The 24,387-nt window shown below is 40.7% G+C and overlaps 1 long non-coding RNA gene across 1 annotated transcript in view; it reads left to right on the top strand.

Annotated features, from left to right (window-relative positions):
* LOC130360716 (uncharacterized) overlaps positions 1–21,512 on the top strand; it is a 31,296-nt gene extending 9,784 nt beyond the window's left edge. The window contains exons 2-3 of the long non-coding RNA XR_008890773.1: positions 4,948–4,992; positions 21,121–21,512. This is a non-coding gene — a long non-coding RNA (uncharacterized LOC130360716). The remainder of the gene's footprint in view (positions 1–4,947; positions 4,993–21,120) is intronic.
* The last annotated feature ends 2,875 nt before the right edge of the window (positions 21,513–24,387 follow it).

Below are 24,387 nucleotides of genomic sequence, written 5' to 3'. Positions count from 1 at the left end.
TGAGCACTCTTCATAGACCTGCTGCATGGCTGAGCCATATAAATACAGCGCTGGTGGTTAAGGGGTTAATATTATTCTGAAATACAAGTATACAGAAAGCTGCTTTTTGTATGACTCAAAGGCAATAGGACAGATGTAAAAAAAAAAAACACTTGGAACATAAAAAATAATGGTTCTATTTCACATTGCATGTGTTCTCACTGCCAGAGAAGGATAGAATGGCAGTTAAAAAAACTTCACTGATATTATCACTCCATCTAGACTGTATGATTGAGGGTATTTTCTGCTGCCAATCTGCTGCAGATTTGCTGTAATACATAAATTTAGGTGCACTATTGTGGTAAAGGTAAAAGTGACATATGGCTAACCCTCAAACTGATGTTAAAATTGAGACATTAGCCAGTATATATATACAACGCCAAGGTTTCTCAAGTGGCACAGGACCTAACACTAACCTACCTGTGCCATATGGGCAGGGGTCAGTGGGCAATTACAGCAGCATGAGGCCCGACTTATAGCCTGCTCCCAGTTACCTCCAGTGTGGCTGGGCACACATACAATGGGAGGAGGGAGGCAGACTATAAGCCCCACCCAAGTTGGCTAATGTGTTACCGGCATCACAGGTGAACCTTAAAAAGTAACTGTCATCAACAAAAACTTTTAATATGTTGTTCATAATCATTAAGGAAGACATATTGTAATATATCTTCATTAAAAAATATTAATATTTATACCAGTTTTTTCATTTTATACTTTTGGCCACTAGGGGTCTCTCTTCTATGCCTGGTTTGCAGGCAGCTTCCTATGCTTATCATAGTAAGTGTACAGCTTTTAGGACTAATGCTGAAAGGGCACTGGTCCTTCCACAGGAAGTTCAGTACTCTCAGCTCAGGACTCGCTCTCAGCCTGGAGCAGCACTGTGAGCTACAAGCCTGCACATGCCTCTCATTTAACAGAGGCCAGTCACCTCCCCCTCCCCCCTGCTCTGTGTTCTCCCTGCCCCTCACCACACGTTATCTTATACATTGTATTATCTCACTGCACTCCCTGCTCTGTGCCCCCCCTGACATTCATCTTAATTACTGCCTCTGTAATTGCTCCCACCGCCCCTGGTTCTCAGCATTGACTTTTTAGTGCAGAGAGACACAGGAGAGAGAGAGAGACAGAGGCTGCTGTCCCTCCCCCTGTACTTAGTCTGTATGCACACTGCAGAGCAGTGTTTCCCAACCAGGGTGCCTCCAGCTGTTGCAAAACTACAACTCCCAGCATGCCCAGACAGCTGTTGGCTGTCTGGGCATGCTGGGAGTTGTAGTTTTGCAACAGCTGGAGGTACCCTGGTTGGGAAACACTGCTGCAGAGGGAGAGCAGCATACAGGAAGACTGGCAGAAGCAGAGTCCCGGCCAGGCTTCATGTGACATCATGACTGCCAGGACTCGCCTCCTTTCACCCCTCAGAAAGACAGTGCTCCTGAGCTAATCAAGAGGGATAAAAAAAAAAGGTATTTCCACAGCGTTTTAAACCTCAATAAACACAGGGATAGGCATAGTTAGAGTAAGGGACAGATGGGGAGGGGGATCAGGGAAAGTTTAGTTGATGACAGGTGCTCTTTAATTCTGCCTAGAAAGTGATCAAGGCGCATTAAATGTGCAGTTTATACACCTCCAAATATAAGATTTAAACAACAAGAAGAAAAAATGTGGTCTCACATGGCTGGAGGTGCTCAACCCCAAATGCAGTTGTGCATATATAGTGGGGGAGCAGATCCTGCCCTTGTGGTCTGTTGCTAAGGGCGATCCCCAGCATAAAATGCATACAATGGAGGATGCCTGCAGTGGACTACAAGTGCCACAAAGGCATCCTACACCAGATAAAAGGTGTGGATGTGTAACATATAGAATAATACAGGAATTTAGGTGCACTACTGTGGTAGATGTAGACAGTGACATATGACTAACCCTCAAACTGGTGTTAAAATTGAGACATTAGCCAGTAAATCCCTATATGAAGGACATACCTGAGCCCTGAGGATATATTGGCTAATGTCTGGCTAATGGCTAATTTTCACATCAGTTTGATGGTTAGCCATATGTCACTGTCTACATCTACCACAGTAGTGCACCTAAATGTATGTATTACTCTACATGTTACACATCCACACCTTTCATCTGGTGTAGGATGCCATTGTGGCAGATTTGCTGTAGCAGATTTTGCTACCCACTGAAGTCAATGGGCAGCAAGTATAGATCCCTATCCCTTTTAGAGGATGTTCACATGGACAATAACCACTTATATAAAATATGCTTCAAATATCGCTCCAAGAAGATGCACCACTTCTTTTTTTAGTGTGTGTTTTTATGTTTTTTTTTCTTTATTTTGAAGGCGGTTCTTGGGGTAGTTTTGTACTGCCCAGTCAGGCTGGAGTCTCAAACATGTAGCTTTTGAAGCAATGTTCTGCACCAAAAAAAACACCAAATCGTCTTCGAAATAATTTGTCATAAAAGGGGTACTCGGGTGGAAAAACATTTTTTAATCAACTTGTGGTGCGGCACGAGGTGTGATGTGAGGTGTAAGGGGCAGATGTTATGGCCCCAGGAGTAGATGGTATTAACCCCTTCTTGTCGGGATGCCACACGAAGGTAGTACCGCTAATCATAGGTTAGGCAGGCACAATAAAGAGTCCAAGGCCAGGTTAAGGGTAGGGGGGGAGCTCGCAGGCTTGCTGGGACTTGCAGTGACTTGACAGACTATAATGCAGGCCACGGTGACAATAGATGACTTGACTTGACTTGAGATGGTGACAGACAATTGAGATGACTTGACTTACTTAGGACCAACTGGTGGCTGCAGTAATTTAGGTTGGAGGCCTCCAATGCTCTGGACACAGACACTGGAACACTTGACTTCACTGCAATTAGCAATGAGCTTAGAGAGAGATTGCAGCTCCTCCCCTTGTTATATAAAGGGGATGTGCAAGGAGCCCATAGGTCACTTGGGAGGTCACCTAGTCACTGGGGGTTCTCTGGGAAATGAACATGTGATACAAGCATGTCACTAACAATTAAAGGTACAATGCTCTTAATATACAAAACCTATATGTAGAGTGGGAGATGCTGCAGGGGAGCCCTGGGGACATGCAAGGACTCTGCCTGATAGGACAGGAGGTACGGAGCCACATCCGGTACTCAGACATTGCAAACTGGTGCCAGAAAGTTAAACAGGAACTGTTCAGGGCAGGAAAAGTTTGCTATAGGGAATTGTTCCTGCTCTGAACAGTTCCTGACATGCAGAGAGCACTGTGGACAGATGGAAAAGAAATTCAAAAAGAAAAGAACTTCCTCTGTATTTTACAGCATCTGATAAGTACTGGAAGGATTAAGATTTTTAAATAGAAGTAATTTACCAATCTGTTTAACTTTCTGGCACCAGTTGATTCAAAAAAAATTATAATGTTTTCCACCGGAGTATTTCTTTCTTAAAAATGTATGTCCCACTGAGCTTTCTAAATACCTGTCGTCTTTTATAGCTCTTCCTTAATTTCAATGGGAGAAAACCATGCAGCGTATGGACAGAACCTCACCAATAAAGTGACATGTCACTTCTTTGCAGGCGAAAAGAATGCATTACAAAAGGTGTATTTTCCCCCAGACTCTCATTGAAATCAATGGAAGGTGGGTTTTAAGCAAGAACAGCATGGTTTTTGAGGCGAAAACCTATCTATGTGAACATGCCCTTAGGGAGACTGAGCTATGATATAAATGATGAAGGAATAGTCCATTAAACATTGATGGAGTACTATACATGTGATCTGAGATTGGGTTACTAAGCATGTGAAAGGGGAACGGGCTACGAGGAAAATGGGTAACTATAGAGGTGATAGGGGAATGGTATACTGCAAAGGTCATGGGGGAATGAGCTACTATGTAGGTCATAGGAAAATGGGCTAATACAGTGATAATAAAGGAATAGGCTTCTACAGAAGTGATGTAAGCTGTACTACAACAAAGGCTGTAAGTAAATAGGTTCCAATAGAGCTTATATAGACAAAACAGACAAAATGGGGTACAGCGCTCCATGGTGCATTAAAAGATAAACCTGTGAGGTGTATAGAATAAGAATTTAATGCTCACCTATAGGGGTTGTGTTTCCACATACACAACAATGGTGAGTGCGTATAGTGATAGTGTCCGCAGCCGGCCGGTTAGGTATAGAGATCAAACGGATAGCTTCGAAGAGGAACACCGGTCTCAGTGTGGCGCTGGACACAGATGGTATACACGAGTGGATAAAAGCAAGGTAGTTTATTCTCCCATCATGCAACGCATTTCACTGCAACAGCAGCTGTGCGTGATAAGCAAAACCAGGGGCCAGTGCGCAATTACGGCAGCATTAGGTCGACTCACAGCCTCCTTCCAGGTCCAGACCTGGAAGGAGGCTGTGAGTCGACCCAATGTTGCTGTAATTGCCCACTGGCCCCTGGTTTTGCTTATCACGCACAGCTGCTGTTGCAGTGAAAGGCGTTGCATGATGGGAGAATAAACTATATAGAAATAGGCTACTACAGTGGTAATAAAGTATTACACCATTAAAAAGGTGATAAGTGATGGACTATTATATATGTTGTGTGGGGATGACCATAACAGGGGGAATGCTACTATAAAAGCAATAAGAGAATGTGATATATTAGAGTGATGGGCAAATGTGGTTAAGAAATGGATAGGGAAGAAGTGTGTTACTACTGAGGTGCGTGTGTTATAGAAAGGGGCAAGTTACATATAAAGTCTGTCAGTATAAAGTTGTTACTGGGTTGAAGGTACAAAAATTTGTATTTGTTTTCAAAAATGTTGTTCTGTTTGTAAACTATAAATTCTACTTATTTTAGCAAGTTAGTCAAATATAATGGTATACACTGACAATTTAATCCTCTGTCTTTCTTTGTGCTCCCCTAGTAAAAAAAAAATTCTGTTTCCAAGAAATGAAAATGAAACATAAAGGTGAATAGCTGAATGAATGATTCATCTTCCAAAGATACTTCTTTAGTGAGTGGCTTTACCTTGTATTAGGAGACCATGATATCATTGTATGCTTTCAGTGATACTTTTTCCTAGAAAGAGAAAGACACAGTTCATGAGAAATATATTCTCAGGTTTGTACATGTGACCTTTTATATGTTAAGGCACTACAGATATTTCCATGATCGGAACACATTTGGGTATATTTACTCATACTGGTGGACCATTGACGTTTAATGCAGCACATGCCAGTTGATGAATATTACCAGCTACTAAACTGTAAAGCTGGTTCAGAATGGTAGGAGCAGAAAGTCATAGGTCCGAGCATTAGTTAGCAGGGCATTCCTCTCTATCCCCTCTGCAAGTATTATATGATAAGTGTTGAGAAGTACCAGGAAGCTGAAGTATCAGTGTTCAGCCTCCTGTTACAATTGTGAGTAGGATGTCAGGCACATAACCAGAAGTCACCCTGTCCCCAGGATTGACCATGTCTAAGAACCTAGAACCCTAACCCCCAGATGACACACAAGAAGTCACACAGGACCCCTTATAAACTATCCTCCAACTCCCCAGAATGGAGTACTTTCTATGATGTTACTTTTTGCCACCCACTGTGTATCAACTGACCTCCTTGAAATGACTACATATTTAAAGGGGTACTCCGGTTATTTGCAAATTACTTCTATTAAAAAATCTTAATCCATCTCTTAATGACATCTCTGTCCATTTTACGAACTGCCCAGAACAGCCTATGTTTGCTATGGGGATTTCCTTTTACTCTGGCAGTTCTTAAAATGGACAGAGATGTCAGCAGAGAGCACTGTGCTCATGATGTCAGCAGACAGCTCTGTGTTCAAACGGAAAATAATTTCCACTGTAGTATTCAACAGCTAATAAGTACAAGAAGGATTAAGATTTTTTAATAGAAGTAATTTACAAATCTGTTTAACCTTCTGGCACCAGTTGATTTAAAAAAAACATTCTAGCCCATACCCGCCTGTTATACAGTAGTGGAGACAAGGTTATAATCTGGTGAGGAGTGATGCCCACTGGGCACCAAATATGATAGAGTAACCCCTTTACTGCCCTAGACCACCAGAAATCCTGAACATTAACTATCCTAGACCACCTAGGATCCATATATTAACCCTTTCACTGCACTAGACCACAAGAGATGGTCTTATTAACCCCCATCACTGTCCTAGGTCAGGATGGATAGTGTTTTTCACTTTTTTCTGCCCTAGACCTCCAGACAATTACCCCTTTACTGCTACAATCCTCTAGAGGGGGTGATATTAACCTCTTCACTGTCCTAGACCACTGGAGAGGCAACCATTAACCTATTACACTGCTATAAAATACCAAGGGTGCTAACATTAACCACTTAAGGACTGAGGACCACTTTTTGCAAATGTGACCTGTGTCACTTTAAGCATTAATAACTCTGGATGCTTTTACGTATCATACTCATTCTGAGATTGTTTTTTTGTGACATTCTCTACTTTATGTTGGTGATACATTTTCATCAATACTTGCATCATTTCTTTGTGAAAAATTCCATAATTTCATGAAAAATTTGAAAATTTTGCATTTTTCTAACTTTGAAACTCTCTGCTTGTAAGGAAAATGGACATGCCAAATAAATTATATATTGATTCACATATACAACTGGCATCATAAAGTTGACATGTTTTTACTTCTTGAAGACATTAGAGGGTTTCGAAGTTTAGCAGCAATTTTCAAGATTTTCAAGAAAATTTCAAAATCATAAGTTTTCAGGGACCAGTTCAGTTTTTAAGTAAATTTGAGGGCCTTTAAGTTATAAGTCCCCCATAAATTAACCCATTATGATAACTTTACACCTCAAAGTATTCAAAATGACATTCAGTAAGTTTTTTCACCCTTTAGGTGTTTCATAGTAATAGCTGCAAAGTGGAGGAGAAAACTCAACATCTCAATTTTTTTTAACACTAACATGTTATTGTAACCCAATTTTTTTTTTTCATTTTTACAAGGGGTAACAAAAGAAAAAGACCCGCAAAATTTGTAACCTCATTTCTTGTAAGTATGGAAATACCTCATGTGAGGATGTAAAATGCTCTGCTAGGGAACTACAGGTCTCAGAAGGGAAAGAGCAAAGTTTGGCTTTTGGAGAGAGAATTTTGCCGAAATGATTTTTGGAGGGCATGTCGCATTTAGGAAGCCCCCATGGTGCCAGAACAGTGGGAACCCCCAACATGGAACTCCATTTTGGAAACTACACCCCTTATGGAATGTAACAAGGGGTACAGTGGGCCTTAACTCCCCACAGGTGTTTCCCAACATTTCATTAAAGTTTGAGGTTTAAATGAAAAATTCATTTTTTTACACTAAATTGCTGGTGTTACCCCAAATTTTGTATTTTTACAAGGGGTAATAGGAGAAAAATCACTCCAAAATTTGTAGCCCCATTTCTCTCGAGTAAAGAAATACCCCATATGAAGATGTAAAATGCTCTGCTGTCGAACTACAGGTCTCAGAAGGGAAAGAGCAAAATTTGGCTTTTGGAGAGAGAATTTTGCTGAAATGGTTTTTGGGGGGCATGTCACATTTAGGAAGCCCCCATGGTACCAGAACAGTGGGAACCCCCAACATGGCACTCCATTTTGGAAACTACACCCCTCAAGTAATGTAACAAGGGGTACAGTGGGCCTTAACTCCCCACAGGTGTTTCACAACATTTAATTAAAGTTTGAGATTTAAGTGAATTTTTTTTTTTTTTACATTAAATTGCTGGTGTTACCCCAAATTTAGTATTTTCACAAGGGGTAATAGGAAGAAAATCACCCCCAAATTTGTTGACGCATTTCCCTCGAGTAAGAAATACCCCATATGCGGACGTAAAATGCTCTGCTGGTGAACTACAGGTTCCAGAAAGGAAGGATCAAAATTTTGCTTTTGGAGAGAGAATTTAGCTGAAATGGTTTTTGGGGGGGCATATCGCATTTAGGAAACCCTCATGGTGCCAGAACAGTGGGAACCCCCCACTTTGCACTCCAGTTTGAAAACTACACCCCAGATAGACTCCATTTAGGGGTATAGCAAGTTTTTTGACCCTTCAGGTGTTGGAGGAAAGTTTGTAGAACTAAGCTGTGAAAATGACATTTCTAAATTGGATGCATATTTTGCACTTTTAGCACCAATTTTTTTCACTTTTACAAAAATATGAAATTACACCTGCCAAGGTATTCATATAGGGGTATAATAAGAATTATTTTTAGTTTTGTTAGGGGTTTCGCAAGGTGGTGAAAATATAATACTACACCGGCCTAAGTATTCATCTAGGGGTATATTATAATTTTTTGTTTTGTTAGGGATTTGCCAATTTGATTTTTGGAAATAAAATGTAATGGAGAAAAAGGGGAAATTACTGAATTGCTCACTAATAAGCAATAATGTAATTGCAAGGGTGCATTTAGGGTTATCCAAAGTAATTGTAAAAATTTTGAAACAGTCTTGAATGCACAGACCGGGCTTGAGGGGACATGTCTCGCAGTGGTGTATGGTATCTTTTCTAATGCCACACTTGTAGTATACCCGACACCTCTTCTGTAGCCTACTCCCCAATTCTCTATGGGGAACTACCCCAGGAAAAATGTTGTCCTGGTACTATTCTGTTCTCAGATCCTGTGGCTCTGCTTCCCTCCCCTTCCTGATCCCCAAACAGAAAGGCCTTGATAACATTTTCCTGAAATTGCAGGAATGTTGCTGTATTTCCTGCACGTTTGTACAGCACAAATGAATTAAACATGGCAATTTGGAGGAGATGCAGTGCCAATTTCTTATACCAGGCCCGAAAGGCAGTATACAGCTGCAAGACCTGATCAGACAGATCCACCCCTCCCATGAACTTATTATAGTCCTGGACACACAAAGGTTTAGGGGCTCTATCTGTGGCACCACAGACTTGGACAGGGGTAGATCTGTCTGGGTGCATGGTGGTTAATACAAGGACATCACACTTGTCCCTGTACTTGACAAGCATTACGTTATCCTTGTACACAGCCTTGCCTTCCCTCTTCTTCAATTTTTGCCGTACAACATTTTTGGGAAGATCTCTTTGTTTTCGCCTAATGGTACCACAGGTATCCACACCATATTACCCTTGGCAAACAGGCATTGTAGTAATGGGACACTTAGTATAAAAATGATCAAGGTAGATATTATACCTTCATCTAGCAGGTTAGCTAGATCCCATACTATCTTTCCCGTTGTTTTTAGTACAGGGGGAAACTCCGGGGGCTCTATTGTTGAGTCTTTTCCCTCATAGACTCTAAACTTGTGCGTGTAGCTTTTGAGCTTCCGCCCAATTTATAACGTTTTACCCCATACCTGGCCCATTTGTTAGGCAGGTATTGCCTAAAGTGCACAAGAGACTCGTCCACAGCAATTTCTTTTTCAGGGGTGTACACTTCAGACATTTTTTTATTTAAATAGTTGACAAGGGGTCGAATTTTATATATGCGATCAAAATTGGGATCACTGGGTGGTGGGCAGTTTTCGTTATTAGCATAATGTAAGAATTTGTGGAGGACTTCAAACCGAGCCCTTGGCATGACAGCACGGTACAATGGAGTGTGGTAAATCATTTCATTACTCCAATAAGAGCGAATTGTGGGCTTTTGAATTATGCTCATATTTAGCGAAAGGCGGAATATTTCTTTTATCTCCAGTGGATTGATTGGCATCCTCTGGTAAGGCCGGGCATGATATGCCTGTGGATGGGCCACAATAAATTGCTCGCAATACCTGTTGGTTTCCTTCACTTCATGCTAGTCAACTCTTCTGGAAAGAAGAGCTGAAAAAAATCAGCTTCTTTTAACCCGGTGGTGTTAACACAAATGCCTGCAGTGGCCACAAATTCAGGCAATTGGGGTATAAAGCTAGAAGCCAGAGCCCACTCAGAGATGGTGCTAGGACCTTGGTCAGTACTGGTACTAGGAACTGGCTCAGTACTATGCCTAGGATGGTGGCGAGGAGGTTCCTCATCAGAATCAGTAGAGGACGAGGAAGAAGAAGGCAAATATAGCAACTCTTCGCTGTCTGAACCTGAGGTAGATGCTAAGAAGGCATATGTCTCCTCCGTGTTATATGTATGACGCTTTGACATATTTTCAGAAGACACTTTTAGTTTAGAAAAAACAGTGGAGAAGTGTCTCTGATGTACCAACACTAATAGTATATATATATATATATATATATATATATATATATATATATATATATATATCTATATATATATATCTTTGTATTTTTATTTTTATTTAAAAAAAAAAATTTTATGGAAAAAAAACAACAAGATGTAACTGCGCTACAAACAACATAACAGTGGTGAACTGTCACCAGTTGTACCAGTATAGAAAAAAAACTAGCAAACTGTCACTACTATCACAAATCAGAGACAAATCACTACCACTGCAATATTATATATCTTTTATTTATTTTATATATATATATATATATATATATATATATTTTTTTTTTTTTTTTAACTAACGGAAAAACTGAAAAAAAAAGCAAAACTTTAGCGCCACTAGAAATGAAAACACAACGGCGAACTGTCACTGCTGTCACAAACCAGTGACGGACTATGTAAAAATATAAAAAGGTAGTATGGAGGTGTAACAGGTGGTGATGGGATGAAAGGGTGACAGACACTTCAGGGGCACCAACAGTAATTTTTATTATTTGTTCTTCACTGTCACTGTTATGGTCAGTGACAGACTTAGATTTCTTTATTGTAGCCTGTTCACTATCACAGGCTACAGCAGTTGGTGAATGAATGAATGAATGGGAAGAAGCGCTTCACTGCAGCCTCGCTACAGTACTAGGGATGGATGGATGGAGGACAGAAGCCAGGGGTAAGGGGAACCACAGCTCTTTTTTTTTTATAACTTCTTCTTTAGCTTTTATAAAAGCTTTTATAAACTGTATCTTCTTTCTTCTGCTACACTAACTCTGGCTACACAGGCTACAGCAGCTGATGAATGGAATGAATGAATGGAATGAATAAATGGAATTAATTAATGGGAAGAAGTGCTTCACTGCAGCCTCGCTACAGCACTAGGGATGGATGGACGGATGGAGGACAGCAGCAGGGGTAAGGGGCATCACAGCTCTTTTTTTTATAGCTTTTTCTTTAGCTTTTGTAAAAGCTTTTATAAGCTGTATCTTTCTTTTTTCTTCTGCTACACTAACTCCGGCTACACAGGCTACAGCAGCTGAATGAATGGAATGAATGAATGGGAAGAAGTGCTTCACTGCAGCCTTGCAACAGCACTAGGGATGGAGGGATGGATGGATGGATGGAGGGATGGATGGAGGACAGCAGCAGGGGTAAGGGGAACCACAGCTCTTTTTTATAACTTTTTCTTTAGCTTTTATAAAAGCTAACAGTCACAATGTAGCTCTTCACTGTAGCCTGTCAGATCCACAGGCTCCAGCACTAGGGATTGATGGATGGAGGACAGCAGCAGGGGTAAGGGGAACCACAGCTCTTTTTCTTTAACTTTTTCTTTTGCTTTTATAAAAGCTTTTATACACTATATCTTCTTTCTTCTGCTACACTAACTCCGGCTCCGATCGCTACAGAAGTGAGAGCTTCGGAGCAAGCATTAATGTAACAAAGAAGCTGTCCGCAGGGACCAATCACAGAGCTCTCTGACCAGGACCAGTCACAGATGGCCCTGGGATGTCAGGTAGAACTTGTCTCCCGCCGGTGACAGCGGGACTTCTGCCTGTTAACCCGTGCAATGCTGCGCATTGCCGGGTTAACTGAATGACTTATATAAACATCAGGATGCACGAACTAGCAGCATAACCTGTTTATATAAGTTATTCTGCGGGAAGGGGTTAACCCCTTTTACTGCCATAGACCACCACTCATTGCAGGTTCATTGATTTATAATTCTAAATTACTGCAAGGTAAATTAAGCTGTGTATTTGCAAAGACACACAACTTCTTATGTAGCTTAATCTTATTTATAAACTATAAAATAGTGTCAAACAATGAATATAATTTAGATTTATATAGAGAATTTTAGATTGATATCAAGATTTTTAAAAGCAGCAGGAGAAAGTGTTATATTTAAGACTTTATAATGTCTGCAAGAATTGTTGCCAAACAGTGAGTGATGCCCTTTAAAAGAACAGATTGTCTTAATCCAAGGTGCAGTCTGGGTGCCAGGTTGTTGTAACCTGAGATTACGAGACAAAGTTTTGGCAGGTATATTCAGATCAGCTTTGGCTTTTTGCTAATCCAGAGCTGCCAATAGCAAAATCTATGGACTATTCAAAGTTCCACCTACTTTTTTTTTTTCTTTTTTTTGTCTTCTATTTTTTTCTTCTATTTTTCTTCTATTTCTTCTATCGCAGCTGAGAACCTTAAAGGGAATCTGTCAGCTGTATTTGCTGCTATGAGCTGCAGAGACTAGTCAATAGCAAACTGCACCTTTCCTGGAGCTGATGATGGTTTCTAAACTTTCAAAATGGCCCCTTTTTTCTCAGCCAAGTGTCAAGAAAGCAGAGCCTAGCTGCTCAAGTACCACAGCCTGGTATGCCTCCTTACTCACCCTCACCTCCCAGTCCCTCCTTAATTTATAATAACAATAAAAGACAAAAACAGGTGTCCTGCACTCGCCGCTTCAGCTCATGTTATATGGCTCCCATCTCGGGCTGCTCTTCCGGATCAGGGGGGTAAAGGTGGCGTGGGGCACTCAGAGGCGACTGCCGGCGGTTTCACGCATAGATATGCGCTTCTTCCGGCCGTCACGCCCCCTCCCATAGACAAGAATGGAGGGGGCGTGGCGTGACGTCACGTCCCCAGTCCCGGAAACCCGGAGGTTTCCAAAACTAGCGACACAGTCCCCGCATAGAATGCGGGTGCTGCAGGGAGATCGTGAGGGGGTCTCAGCAGCGGGCCCCCCGCGATCAGACATCTTATCCCCTATCCTTTAGATAGGGGATAAAATATTTTTGCCCGGAATACCCCTTTAATGTGGGCGTAAGAATATATGCTAGGCCTCTCGGGACATGGTTGCACAATTCCTGTGAGTATTTGATCCACTGCAGGCCCAATCACCGGCCGAGGTGGGACATGGCAGCGGTCAGTTTTTCATTTGGTCTAAACTTAGGCAGGATTTAAACACTGTATTTTGGGCCTCATTTACAGCCCTTTATATTTGATTTTAAGCCATAAATGGTGTTTAATGGTTTGAAAAAATGGACAAAAACATTCCAACATTTCAACATTTTATGTTTCCACAAAGCGACTAAAAAGCACCATGTTTTCACAAAGAGACTAAAAATCTAAAATCAATGAATGTATAGTGGAAAATAAGGGTGCTGTGAAGCTGCAGTCACATCACAGTTCCCCTGCAGCTGAGCATTGAAGCTTTAACCCCTTAAGGACCCAGCCAATTTTCACTGTAGGACACGGCCATTTTTTGCACATCTGACCACTTTCACTTTGAACATTAATAACTCTGGGATGCTTTTACCTTTCATTCTGATTCCGAGATAGTTTTTTTGTGACATATTCTACTTTAACATAGTGGTAAAATTTGTTGATACTTGCATCATTTCTTGGTGAAAAATTCCAAAATTTTATGAAAAAATTGTAAATTTTGATATTTTTTAACTTTGAAGCTCTCTGCTTATAAGGAAAATTAATATTCTAAATAAATGATATATTGATTCACATATAGAACATGTCTACCTTATGACTGCATCATAAAGTTGACATGTTTTTACTTTTGGAAGACATCAGAGGGCTTCAAAGTATGGCAGCAATTTTCCAATTTTTCACAAAATTTTCAAAATCGAAATTTTTCAGGGACCAGTTCTGTTTTGAAGTGGATTTGAAGGGTCTTCATATTAGAAATACCCCACAAATGACCCCATTATAAAAATGACACCCCTCAAAGTATTCAAAATGATATTCAAAAGGTTTGTTAACCCTTTAGGTGTTTCACAGGAATAGCAGCAAAGTGAAGGAGAAAATTCAAAATCTTCATTTTTTTAAACTGTCATGTTCTTGTAGACCCAGTTTTTGAATTTTTACAAGGGGTAAAAGGAGAGAAATCTTCCTAAAATGTGTAATCCAATTTCTCTCGAGTAAGGAAATACCTCATATGTGTATGTTAAGTGTTCGGCAGGCGCAGTAGAGGGCTCAGAAGGGAATGAGCAACAGTGTGATTTTGGAGAGTGAGTTTTTCTGAAATTGTTTAGGAAGCCCCTATGGTACCAGAACAGCAAAAAAATCACATGGCATACCATTTTGGAAACTAGACCCCTCAAGGCACGTAACAAGGGGTCTAGTGAGTCTTAACACCCCACAGGTGTTTCACAACTTTTTGTTAAAGTTGGATGTGTAAATGATTTTTTTTTTCACTAAAATGCTAGTTTCCCCCAAATTTTTAATTTTTACAAGGGTTAATAGGAAAGAATGCCCCCCAAAATTTGTTACCCCATCTCTTCTGAGTATGGAAATACCTCATATGTGCACGTCAAGTGCTCTGTTGGAGCACTATAATGCTCAGAAGAGAAGGAGTCACATTTGGCTTTTGCAAAGTAAATTTTGCTGAAATGTTTTTTGGGGGGGAGGTCCCATTTAGGAAGCCCCTATGGTGCCAGGACAGCAAAAAAAAAAAAAAACATGGCATACTATTTTGGAAACTACACCCCTAAAGGAACGTAACAAGGGGTACAGTGAGCCTTAACACCCCACAGGTGTTTGACGACTTTTCGTTAAAGTTGGACGTGTAAATTATTAATTTTTTTTTTCACTAAAATGCTGGTTTTCCCCTAAATTTACATTTTTACAAGGGGTAATAGGAGAAAATGACCCCCATAATTTTTAACCCCATCTCTTCTGAGTATGGAAATACCTCATATGTGCACGTCAAGTGCTCTGTTGGCGTACTACAATGCTCAGAAGAGAAAGAGTCACATTTGGCTTTTGCAAAGTAAATTTTGCTGAAATGTTTTTTTGGGGGCATGTCCCATTTAGGAAGTCCCTATGGTGCCAGAACAGCAAAAAAAAAAATGGCATACTATTTTGGAAACTACACCCCTAAAGGAACGTAACAAGGGGTACAGTGAGCCTTAACACCCCACAGGTGTTTGACGACTTTGGATGTGTAAATGTTTTTTTATTCTTTTTTTCCACTAAAATGCTGTTTTTTCCCCAAAATGTTACATTTTTACAAGGGGTAATCAGAGAAATGCCCCCCAAAATGTGTAACCCCATCTTTTCTGAGTATGGAAATACCCCATGTGTGGAAGTCAAGTGCACTGTGGGCAGACTACAATGCTCAGAAGAGGAGTCACATTTGCTAATTTTGCTGAAATGGGGGGGGGGGGGGGGGGGCATATCGCATTTCGGAAGCCCCTATGGTGCCAGGACAGTAAAAAAAAAAAACACATGGCATACTATTTTAGAAACTACACCCCTCAAGGAACGTAACAAGGGGTACAGTGAGCCTTAACACCCCACAGGTGTTTGATAAATATTCATGAAAAATTTGATTTTTTTATACTAAAATGCTGGGGTTACCCCAAATTTTTCATTTTCACAAGTGGTAAAAGGAGAAAATGTCATTGTAAATGTGTAAATACATTTCTTTGGAGTAAGGACATACCTCAAGTCTGGGCGTAAACAGCTTGCACACCGGTCTCAGAGGTGCCGGAGATCAGTCAGGGTCCTTGAGCTCTGGCTTTCTCCTATGGAGCCAAAACAGTGGGACACCCCCCCCCCCCCTCAAGGGGCATTACAAGGGGTAAATTACTGGGGTATACTAAATAACTAAAATGGGGTACAGTGGGACATAAAATTATAAATTATGCTCCCAGAATGATGACCCAGAGCATAGCCAAAACTAAAAAATATGCCCACCCCAAACCCTGTGCTCTGAATCATCATTCTGGGAATGTGATGTGTGTGGCCGTCCCTAACCTGTTGCCTCAAATGTGCACCCTGCTCAGGTGGAGAGAGAGCGCTGCGCATTTGAGGCAACATAAAAAGTCCCTGATGATAGTGACTCAGTGACCTATGACCCATTTTTTCAGATGAAACATTATTTTGGGCAATTTAGTGGTATATGGGGTTAAAACTTGGAATGTACTCTTGACTTGGTACATTGGGGTCAAATTATGGAAAATTAAAATGAGAAGGGAAAATTTAGTACTCCATGGAAGTGTGATACTCCCTGAAGCAATCCTTAATGCAGAGGCCCGGATGATCAGGGCAAGTGTCACATTGAGTGGTGGTATCATTCCGTATCCCCCTCTTGTAACACACTCTGCATCTTTTCTGGGTTCGTCCCTTCTTTCCAGTGTGGGGGACTTCACCTGGAAAGTGTTGGCCTGGGACAATCCTGGCACCTATTACTTCAGTTCCTTGGGAAGTCCGGCCTGCTCTTTTCCAGTCGCCAAAGATCAGTATTTACTGTGTGTGATTGGTGTAACTATAAACTGTATGGGGGGGGGGGGGGAGCGATGCGGCAAAAAAAAAGGGGGGGTGGCCAAATGCAGCGCCCTGAACCCCTAATAGGGCCCGGGTCACACTGAAAAATTGCGGCGGACTCTTGGGGACCTATTAGGGGGTCGGGGGGGCGGAAAAATATTTTTTTTCTTTTTTTAACTTTTATTTGACTTTTTACCCTACCTTTCCCTGGGCTGTATTCTTTCCCTGATCTATGGGGGGCTTCTTTTCTTCTGTGGGGGCTCCGATCTCAGCAGAGGGGGGGTCCCGGTCTTCCTCCAGCAGCTCTGACCGCTGACTGAACCCAGCCAGCCGCGGGAGCTGCAGGAGGATGCGGTTAACCCCTCCCGGCTGCTATTGGCTGGACCAGCCAATAATAGCGATCCTGGGGGGGGGGGGGTGACAAAATCGCCACCTCCCCATAGATACAGGAGGTGATCAGGGGTGTATCCTAGGATACACCCCCGATCACCTTGTATCTCCGGGTCAGCGGGTCACCAGTGACCCGCATCACCGGAATCGCAGCGATTCACAAGTGTGAATTCGCTTGCGTTTTTTTTGCGATCGCCGACATGGGGGGGTCAAATGATGCACGGGATGCCTGCTGAATGATTTCAGCAGGCATCCTGGTCCGATCCCCGCCCGGCGGGGACCGGAATTGTCCATGACGTACGCGTACGTCATGGGTCCTTAAGTACCAGGGTGTCATGACGTACGCGTACGTCAAGGGTCCTTAAGGGGTTAAGCAGTTAAGGCATTACAATAGGATTGTTATCCAAACAAGATAACCCTTGTAACATATAGGAATGATGCGCACAAAACTTTTCTAGTATCTTGTGTGTTTTCTACATTTTATATCTTCTTGGTTAAAATCTTTATTTTTGTGAGGACATTAACCCTTGAGATATATGACATACATGTATGGCATAAGTTGTGTGGGGAAGCCTGCAGGAAGCTCATCAGTTGAGCCTACTCCATACTGAATAGATGCCTTTCTTTGTATGAATAAAAAGGTGTTCAATAAAAAGTCTGCTTCAGAATATGAAAATCATTGCAACAAGAAGGGGTTAACTATTGGACACCAGAGAACATCAACTGAATTTATAAGGGATCATAACATTTTATTTATAGCCTTAGTGTTACAAAAGATAAAGGATATGAAACAAGCATGAGTACAATGTATTTCTGTGTGGTAAAAGATGAAAAATACCAATACAGCATCTAGAACATACAGCAAATTGAAGGCATATGTGTCTGCACACAATCCATAGTGGTCCATGCCTATAGACAAGAAGAAAAGCTTAGCAATAAAACGAAATAAAAAAAGAATCCTCGTTATGCTCCATTGCAAGTTTGCAGCTTGACTTTTTAAGTTTAAAATGCGTAACGTGTATGAATGAGACACAGATTAAAAACACTCAGAAAGGAAACATACTTTGCCTCAAGATGCTGGAAAGGTGTCATTTTCAGGGACATTGAAAGTAAGGATTTAGTCCCCGAAAGTGCTTTGACCTCTATCTACCTCAAGTAATTTTCAGAAACATTTAAATGTGCCCTACATAGTTATCCAGCAATCTGTGATAATAATGGGCCAGGAAAATGTAACCTTATTATCACATACCCTTTTATCATTTATTAACTGTGTTAATGCCTTAAGAGGTTTATTGACACAGGCTTATAGGAAAGTAATTGAGAGCTTGTTTTAAGGCTCTTACACATGACTTGCATTGCAGATAATTGTGTGCTCTGTCTTTGTTCCCTAATACAAATTGAATACGCCAATATACCAATTTAATATACCAATATACAGTAAGTTATGGCAAGCATGTGTATGTATGAGTTGCCTTTCTTAGGCCAAACTGCTTCTGAAAGTGACATCGGCACAAAAATCCGGTGTAATGAACTGGGTTTCAATTGTCGAGAAGCTGCACACAAACCTAAGGTCACTGTGCAAATCCAAGCTCTGGCTCAATAAGAAGTTAAAGGGATACTCCGGTGAAAACCTTTTTTCTTTTAAATCAACTGGTGGCAGAAATTTAAACATATTTGTAAATTACTTCCATTAAAAAATCTTAATCCTTCCAGTACTTATTAGCTGCTGAATGCTACAGAGGAAATTCCTTTCTTTTTGGAGCATTGATGACATCACGAGCACAGTGCTCTCTGCTTAAATCTCTGTCCATTTTAGCAACCATGCATAGCAGATGTATGCTTCGGGCAGCATGGTGGCTCAGGGGTTAGCACTGCTGCCTTGCAGTGCTTGGGACTTGGGTTCAAATCCCACTAAGGACTACAATAAATAAAGTATTATTATTATTATAATAACGTCAGCAGAGAGAACTGTGCTCGTGATGTCATCAGAGAGCATTCCAAAAAGAAAAGAATTTCCTCTGTAGTATTCAGCAGCTCATAAGTACAGGAAGGATTAAGATTTTTTAATAGAAGTAATTTACAAATATGTTTAACTTTCTGCCACCAGTTGATTTAAAAGAAAAAAGGTTTTCACCGGAGTTACCCTTTAAAGGGGTACTCCACCTTTAGACATCTTATCCCCTATCCAAAGGATAGGGGATAAGATGTCTGATCGCAGGGGTCCCGCCGCTGGGGACCCCAGCAATATAGCATGTGGCACCCACCTGTTTCTGCTCCGGAAGCGCTGGAGGGTCTGGGTCCCGACCCGTGTGACGTCACGCCCCGTCCCCTCAATGCAAGGCTATGGGAGGGGGCGTGACGGCGTGATGTCACACGGGGCGGAGTCGTGACGTCACAAACTTCCTATACTTTGGATAGGGGATAAGATGTCTCGGGGTTTAGTACCCCTTTAACTTCTGGATACTGAACTTGATTTTTAAATGAGCAGAATGGTGGGAAATTCATCAAACTGTTTACCCTGTTTTTTTTAAGTCAAAATAATATTTAGCATCAATTGTCACAGCCCATTTTCATGCATCTTTTCATTTAGAGTATTTCAGAATCATAAACACATTGTGGATTGCTTTAGAGAGTTTTTGCAGTAGTTAGTGATTTATCAAGTGCGACTTTTCGGAAAAGGTCACAAATTTGTCGCACATGACCTCTTTTACACACTAACCCAGACTAACTCCCACCAGCCCTACAAAAGCATCTAAACTGGCACTATGCTGGGGGATTTGGTGAAAAGAATTTTTCCTGCTCACATCAAAATCCCAACATTTCTGTTCTAAACATGCATGGAGAGTAGACCATAAATGATGAATTCCCCCTTAATGTTTCACTAACTGACATAGTAAGTGACATCTTAAGACAGTGCCATGTTAGAAGTCTCTGAGCAATTCTATAAGCAATGTTTGTCTATGGAGATAACAAGGCTGTGTACTTGACTTTATGCCCCTGTTTTCAATGGGTGCGCCTGAAGCACCTGAACTCACACTTTTGGCCATATCATGCAGTTTTTAAGCTTACTAGGGAAAGAATGATATCTCAATTTTAAAGGGGTATTCCATATCAACTGGCTCCAGAAAGTTAAACAGATTTGTAAATTACTTCTATTAAAAATCTTAATCCTTTCAGTACTTATGAGCTTCTGAAGTTAAGGTTGTTCTTTTCTGTCTAAGTGCTCTCTGATGACACCTGTCTCGGGAAACGCCCAGTTTAGAAGAGGTTTGCTATGGGGATTTGCTTCTAAACTGGGCGTTTCCCGAGACAGGTGTCATCAGAGAGGACTTAGACAGAAAAGAACAACCTTAACTTCAGAAGCTCATAAGTACTGAAAGGATTAAGATTTTTTAATAGAAGTAATTTACAAATCTGTTTAACTTTCTGGAGCCAGTTGATATATAAAAAAAAGTTTTTTCCTGGATAACCCCTTTAAATCTAAACTGACTTTTTGTGTCAATAAAAAAATAGCTACATCAGCATATATGAAGCAATATTGAAATCCCCTTGCTTGTTAGACATCATTAGAATCCTAAAATCTTTCTCATTGAATTTGCCAACTATGAAAAGGCAAATTGTGACGTTCTTTTGTTTACCAACTTGCGAAAGCAAAGGATAAATAATTTTGACAGATTGGTCGTGCCACATAATCACATAATCTTGATTAGAAAAGGCCTAAGGCGAAGTTGTGTGATTGGTTGGCCCCCTGCTTCGTCCCCATGATTAGGCATTACCCACTTATCAAGCAGTAAGTCCACAGCACTTACTAAATACACCCGCTGTCACAGATTCATTCAGCTTTATATCTCCGTCTTCCTCTTTCCTCAAGATCTCTGTGCAACAAAATGTGCATTCCAATACTTTAAAATAATATAGCAAAAAAATACCTGTTTGGTCTTGTCTCTTTGGTCTTATGTGGAAAATGACATAAGTGATAATGGTTATTTATTCGCAACATTTGTCATGTTTCGGCACAGTAAGAGATTTATTACCGTAAGCTTTATTAGCATGAATCAATAGTTCTCAGTTTCACGTCCTTTGATAAGTTCATGTGTGAGCAATTTGGTTGCTCAACCATAATGCATATTGGCAGGCAAAACTTAATATTTGCAAGAGTTACGTAAAAATCTCGTCTACTGACAGTAAGTGAACTCAGCTTCCTCCTTACATCCTAGACCATGTATTCAGCTGTTGCGTCTGCTGCATTTTGCCACATTCCTAATTGTTTACGTGTCAAGGCCGCGTTGGAACCCATGTGACAGGACGTGTGTGTTTCTAACTGGTTCAAAGCCAAAAAGGAGAAGGAACAGACAGGAAAAACAATGACTTAAATAACATCTGAGATTTCCAAATATGGAGAAGCTTTGTAGTATTTTTTCTGTGCGCTGCTAAAGCATCTTGTTTTGTCATGCATATCTTCCTCCAGACATAAACAATTTCCAGAAGCAATAATGGATGCACAAATGCAGTGTCGCTGTGTTTTGATGTACGTGTTTGCCTGAATAGAACATTGTCAAACAAAATAAAAATGAACCAGCTGAAAGAAAAAGGCTAAAAATAAAAAGTAGGACAGTTGTATTAGAACCAATGGCTGCCCACAAATCACTGTTAGGATATTGGCAACACTAGCTGAACAGATACAAAGCTAATAGATATGTATTACATGTAAACTCAAAAACATTTGTTTCTATTCTCAGTATGCAACTAAATCAATTGATATTTTGTTACAAAGAGAGAAAAAGATAAAATGTCTGTCTGAAAAACATATTTATACAGTGGGATCAAAAGTTTGGGCACCCCAGGAAAACATTTGTATTAATGTGCATAAAGAAGCCAAGGAAAGATGGAAAAATCTCCAAAATGCATCCAATTACAGATTAGACATTCTTATAATATGTCAACAAAAGTTAAATTTTATTTCCATCATTTACACTTTCAAAATAACAGAAAACAAAAAAAAATGGCGTCTGCAAAAGTTTGGGCACCCTGTCGAATTTATAGCAAGTACTGCCCCCTTTACAAAGCTGAGACCTGCCAGTGTCATGGATTGTTCTCAATCATCATCTGAGAAGACCAGGTGATGTCAATCTCAAAGGTTTTAAACGCCCAAACTCATCTGACCTTGCCCCAACAATCAGAACCATGGGTTCTTCTCAGCAGGTGTCTAGAAATCTGAAAATAGTTGACGCTCACAAAGCTGGAGAAGGCTATAAGAAGATAGCAAAACGTTTTCAGATGTCAATATCTTCTGTTCGGAATGTAATTAAGAAATGGCAGTCATCAGGAACAGTGGAAGTTAAAGCAAGATCTTCAAGACCAAGAAAAATATCAGACAGAACAGCTCGCAGGATTGTGAGAAAAACTATTCAAAACCCACATTTGACTGCACAATCCCTCCAGAAAGATCTGGCAGACACTGGAGTTGTGGTACACTATTCCACTATAAAGAGATACTTGTACAAATATGGTCTACATGGAAGAGTCATCAGAAGAAAATGACTCTTCTACGTCTTCACCACAAAAATCAGCGTTTGAACTTTGCAAATGAACATATAGACAAGCCTGATGCATTTTGGAAACAAGTTATGTGGACCGATGAGGTTAAAATTTAACTTTTTGGCCAGAATGAGCAAAGGTACGTTTGGAGAAGAAGGGGAACAGAATTTAATGAAAAGAACCTCTGTCCAGCTGTTAAGCATGGGGGTGGATCAATGATGCTTTGGGGTTGTATTGCAGCCAGTGGCACAGGGAACATCTCACAAGTAGAAGTATAAATGGATTCAATAAAATTTCAGCAAATTTTGGATGCTAACTCGATGCCATCTGTGAAAAAGCTGAAGTTAAAGAGAGGATGGCTTCTACAAATGGATAATGATCCTAAACACACCTCGAAATCCACGGTGGATTACATCAAGAGGCGTAAACTGAAGATTTTGCCATGGCCTTCACAATCTCCTGACCTCAGCATAATTGAAAATCTATGGATAGACCTTAAAAAAGCAGTGCGTGACAGACAGCCCAGAAATCTCAAAGAACTGGAAGACTTTTGTAAGGAAGAATGGGCAAAGATACCTCAAACAAGAATTGAAAGACTCTTGGCTGGCTACAAAAAGCGTTTACAAGCTGTGATACTTGCCAAAGGGGGCAGTGCATGCTATAAATTCTGCAGGGTGCCCAAACTTTTGCAGATGCCATTTTTATGTTTTCTGTTATTTTGAAAGTGTAAATGACGGAAATAAAATCGAACTTTTGTTGACATATTATAAGAATGTCTAATCTGTAATTTGATGCCTTTTGGAGATTTTTCCATCTCTCCTTGGCTTATTTATGCACATTAATACACATTGTTACCTGGGGTGCCCAAACTTTTGATCCCCCACTGTATGTATAAAAACATGTCTGTAAAATATATTTATATATTTATATTTATTACTTCAAGGCTCCTATCTATGTCAGGCAAATCAATCATGCCTACTGTTCTATTTATAATCTGTGGCAAGTATTTTTGTGTTATATTTGAAAATGTTTACATAAAGAATTAACTCTATTGTTTTGCTTACTTTTTTTTTTTTAAGTTCAATAGCCCTGAATCTGAAATTTGCTTTCACAGAAAACAATTTTGATTCTGTTAGTCACTTGAATTTCATATTGCTCAAAATATCCAGCCATGAGAAAAACATAAATGACAAAGAATTCTCTGTGTCGGAGGCTCCCTTAACCCATTCAGGACATTGGGCATAAATGCATACCCTTGATGCTCTGGCCTTAACACACCAGGGCCTAAATGTACAGCCTGGAGCATTAAGTGATTATAAAGTGTGCACAGGAGTTGCTCTCTGTTCATAGTGGTGAGTGACTACTATGAGTAGACAGATACTCACTGCTAATGACGGGGAGCAGCGATACTGCACTGACCTACAGAATAAAGATTACATGTTATTTTTTACCATAAAGTGCACTGTGTAAAAACAAAACCCACAAAATATTGCAAAACTGTAGTTTCTTTTCATTTCCCCACACACAACAAATAGGGGATAATATGTCTGATCGCGGGATCCAGCCACTGGAACCCTCTGCGATCTCCATGCGGGCACCCTGGCGTTCTGAACATTATGTTGAGAACACTGAATTCGGTTGGCTGGGGTTGTGATGTAACACCACGCCCCCTCATGCCATCATGCCCCCTCCCATAGACATGAATGAAGAGGCGTGGAGTGATGTCAGAAGGGGACCCACCAGCATTCCAAACATAATGTTCAGAATGCCAGGATGCCTGCATGGAGATCATGGGGGGGGGGGGGGTTGGTCCCAGCAGCTGGACCCCCGCATTCAGACATCTCATCCCCTATCCTTTGGAAAGGGGATAAGATGTCTAGGGGTGAAGTACCCCTTTAAGGGGTTAAAAATGAAATGCCCCAGAAATAGTGAGATGAAAATGTTGT

This window comes from Hyla sarda, chromosome 3 (assembly GCF_029499605.1).
Source record: "Hyla sarda isolate aHylSar1 chromosome 3, aHylSar1.hap1, whole genome shotgun sequence".
Classification (NCBI taxonomy): domain Eukaryota; kingdom Metazoa; phylum Chordata; class Amphibia; order Anura; family Hylidae; genus Hyla; species Hyla sarda.
The sequence above is the reverse complement of the archived record's forward strand: the minus strand, read 5'-3'. Positions and strand labels throughout refer to the sequence as shown.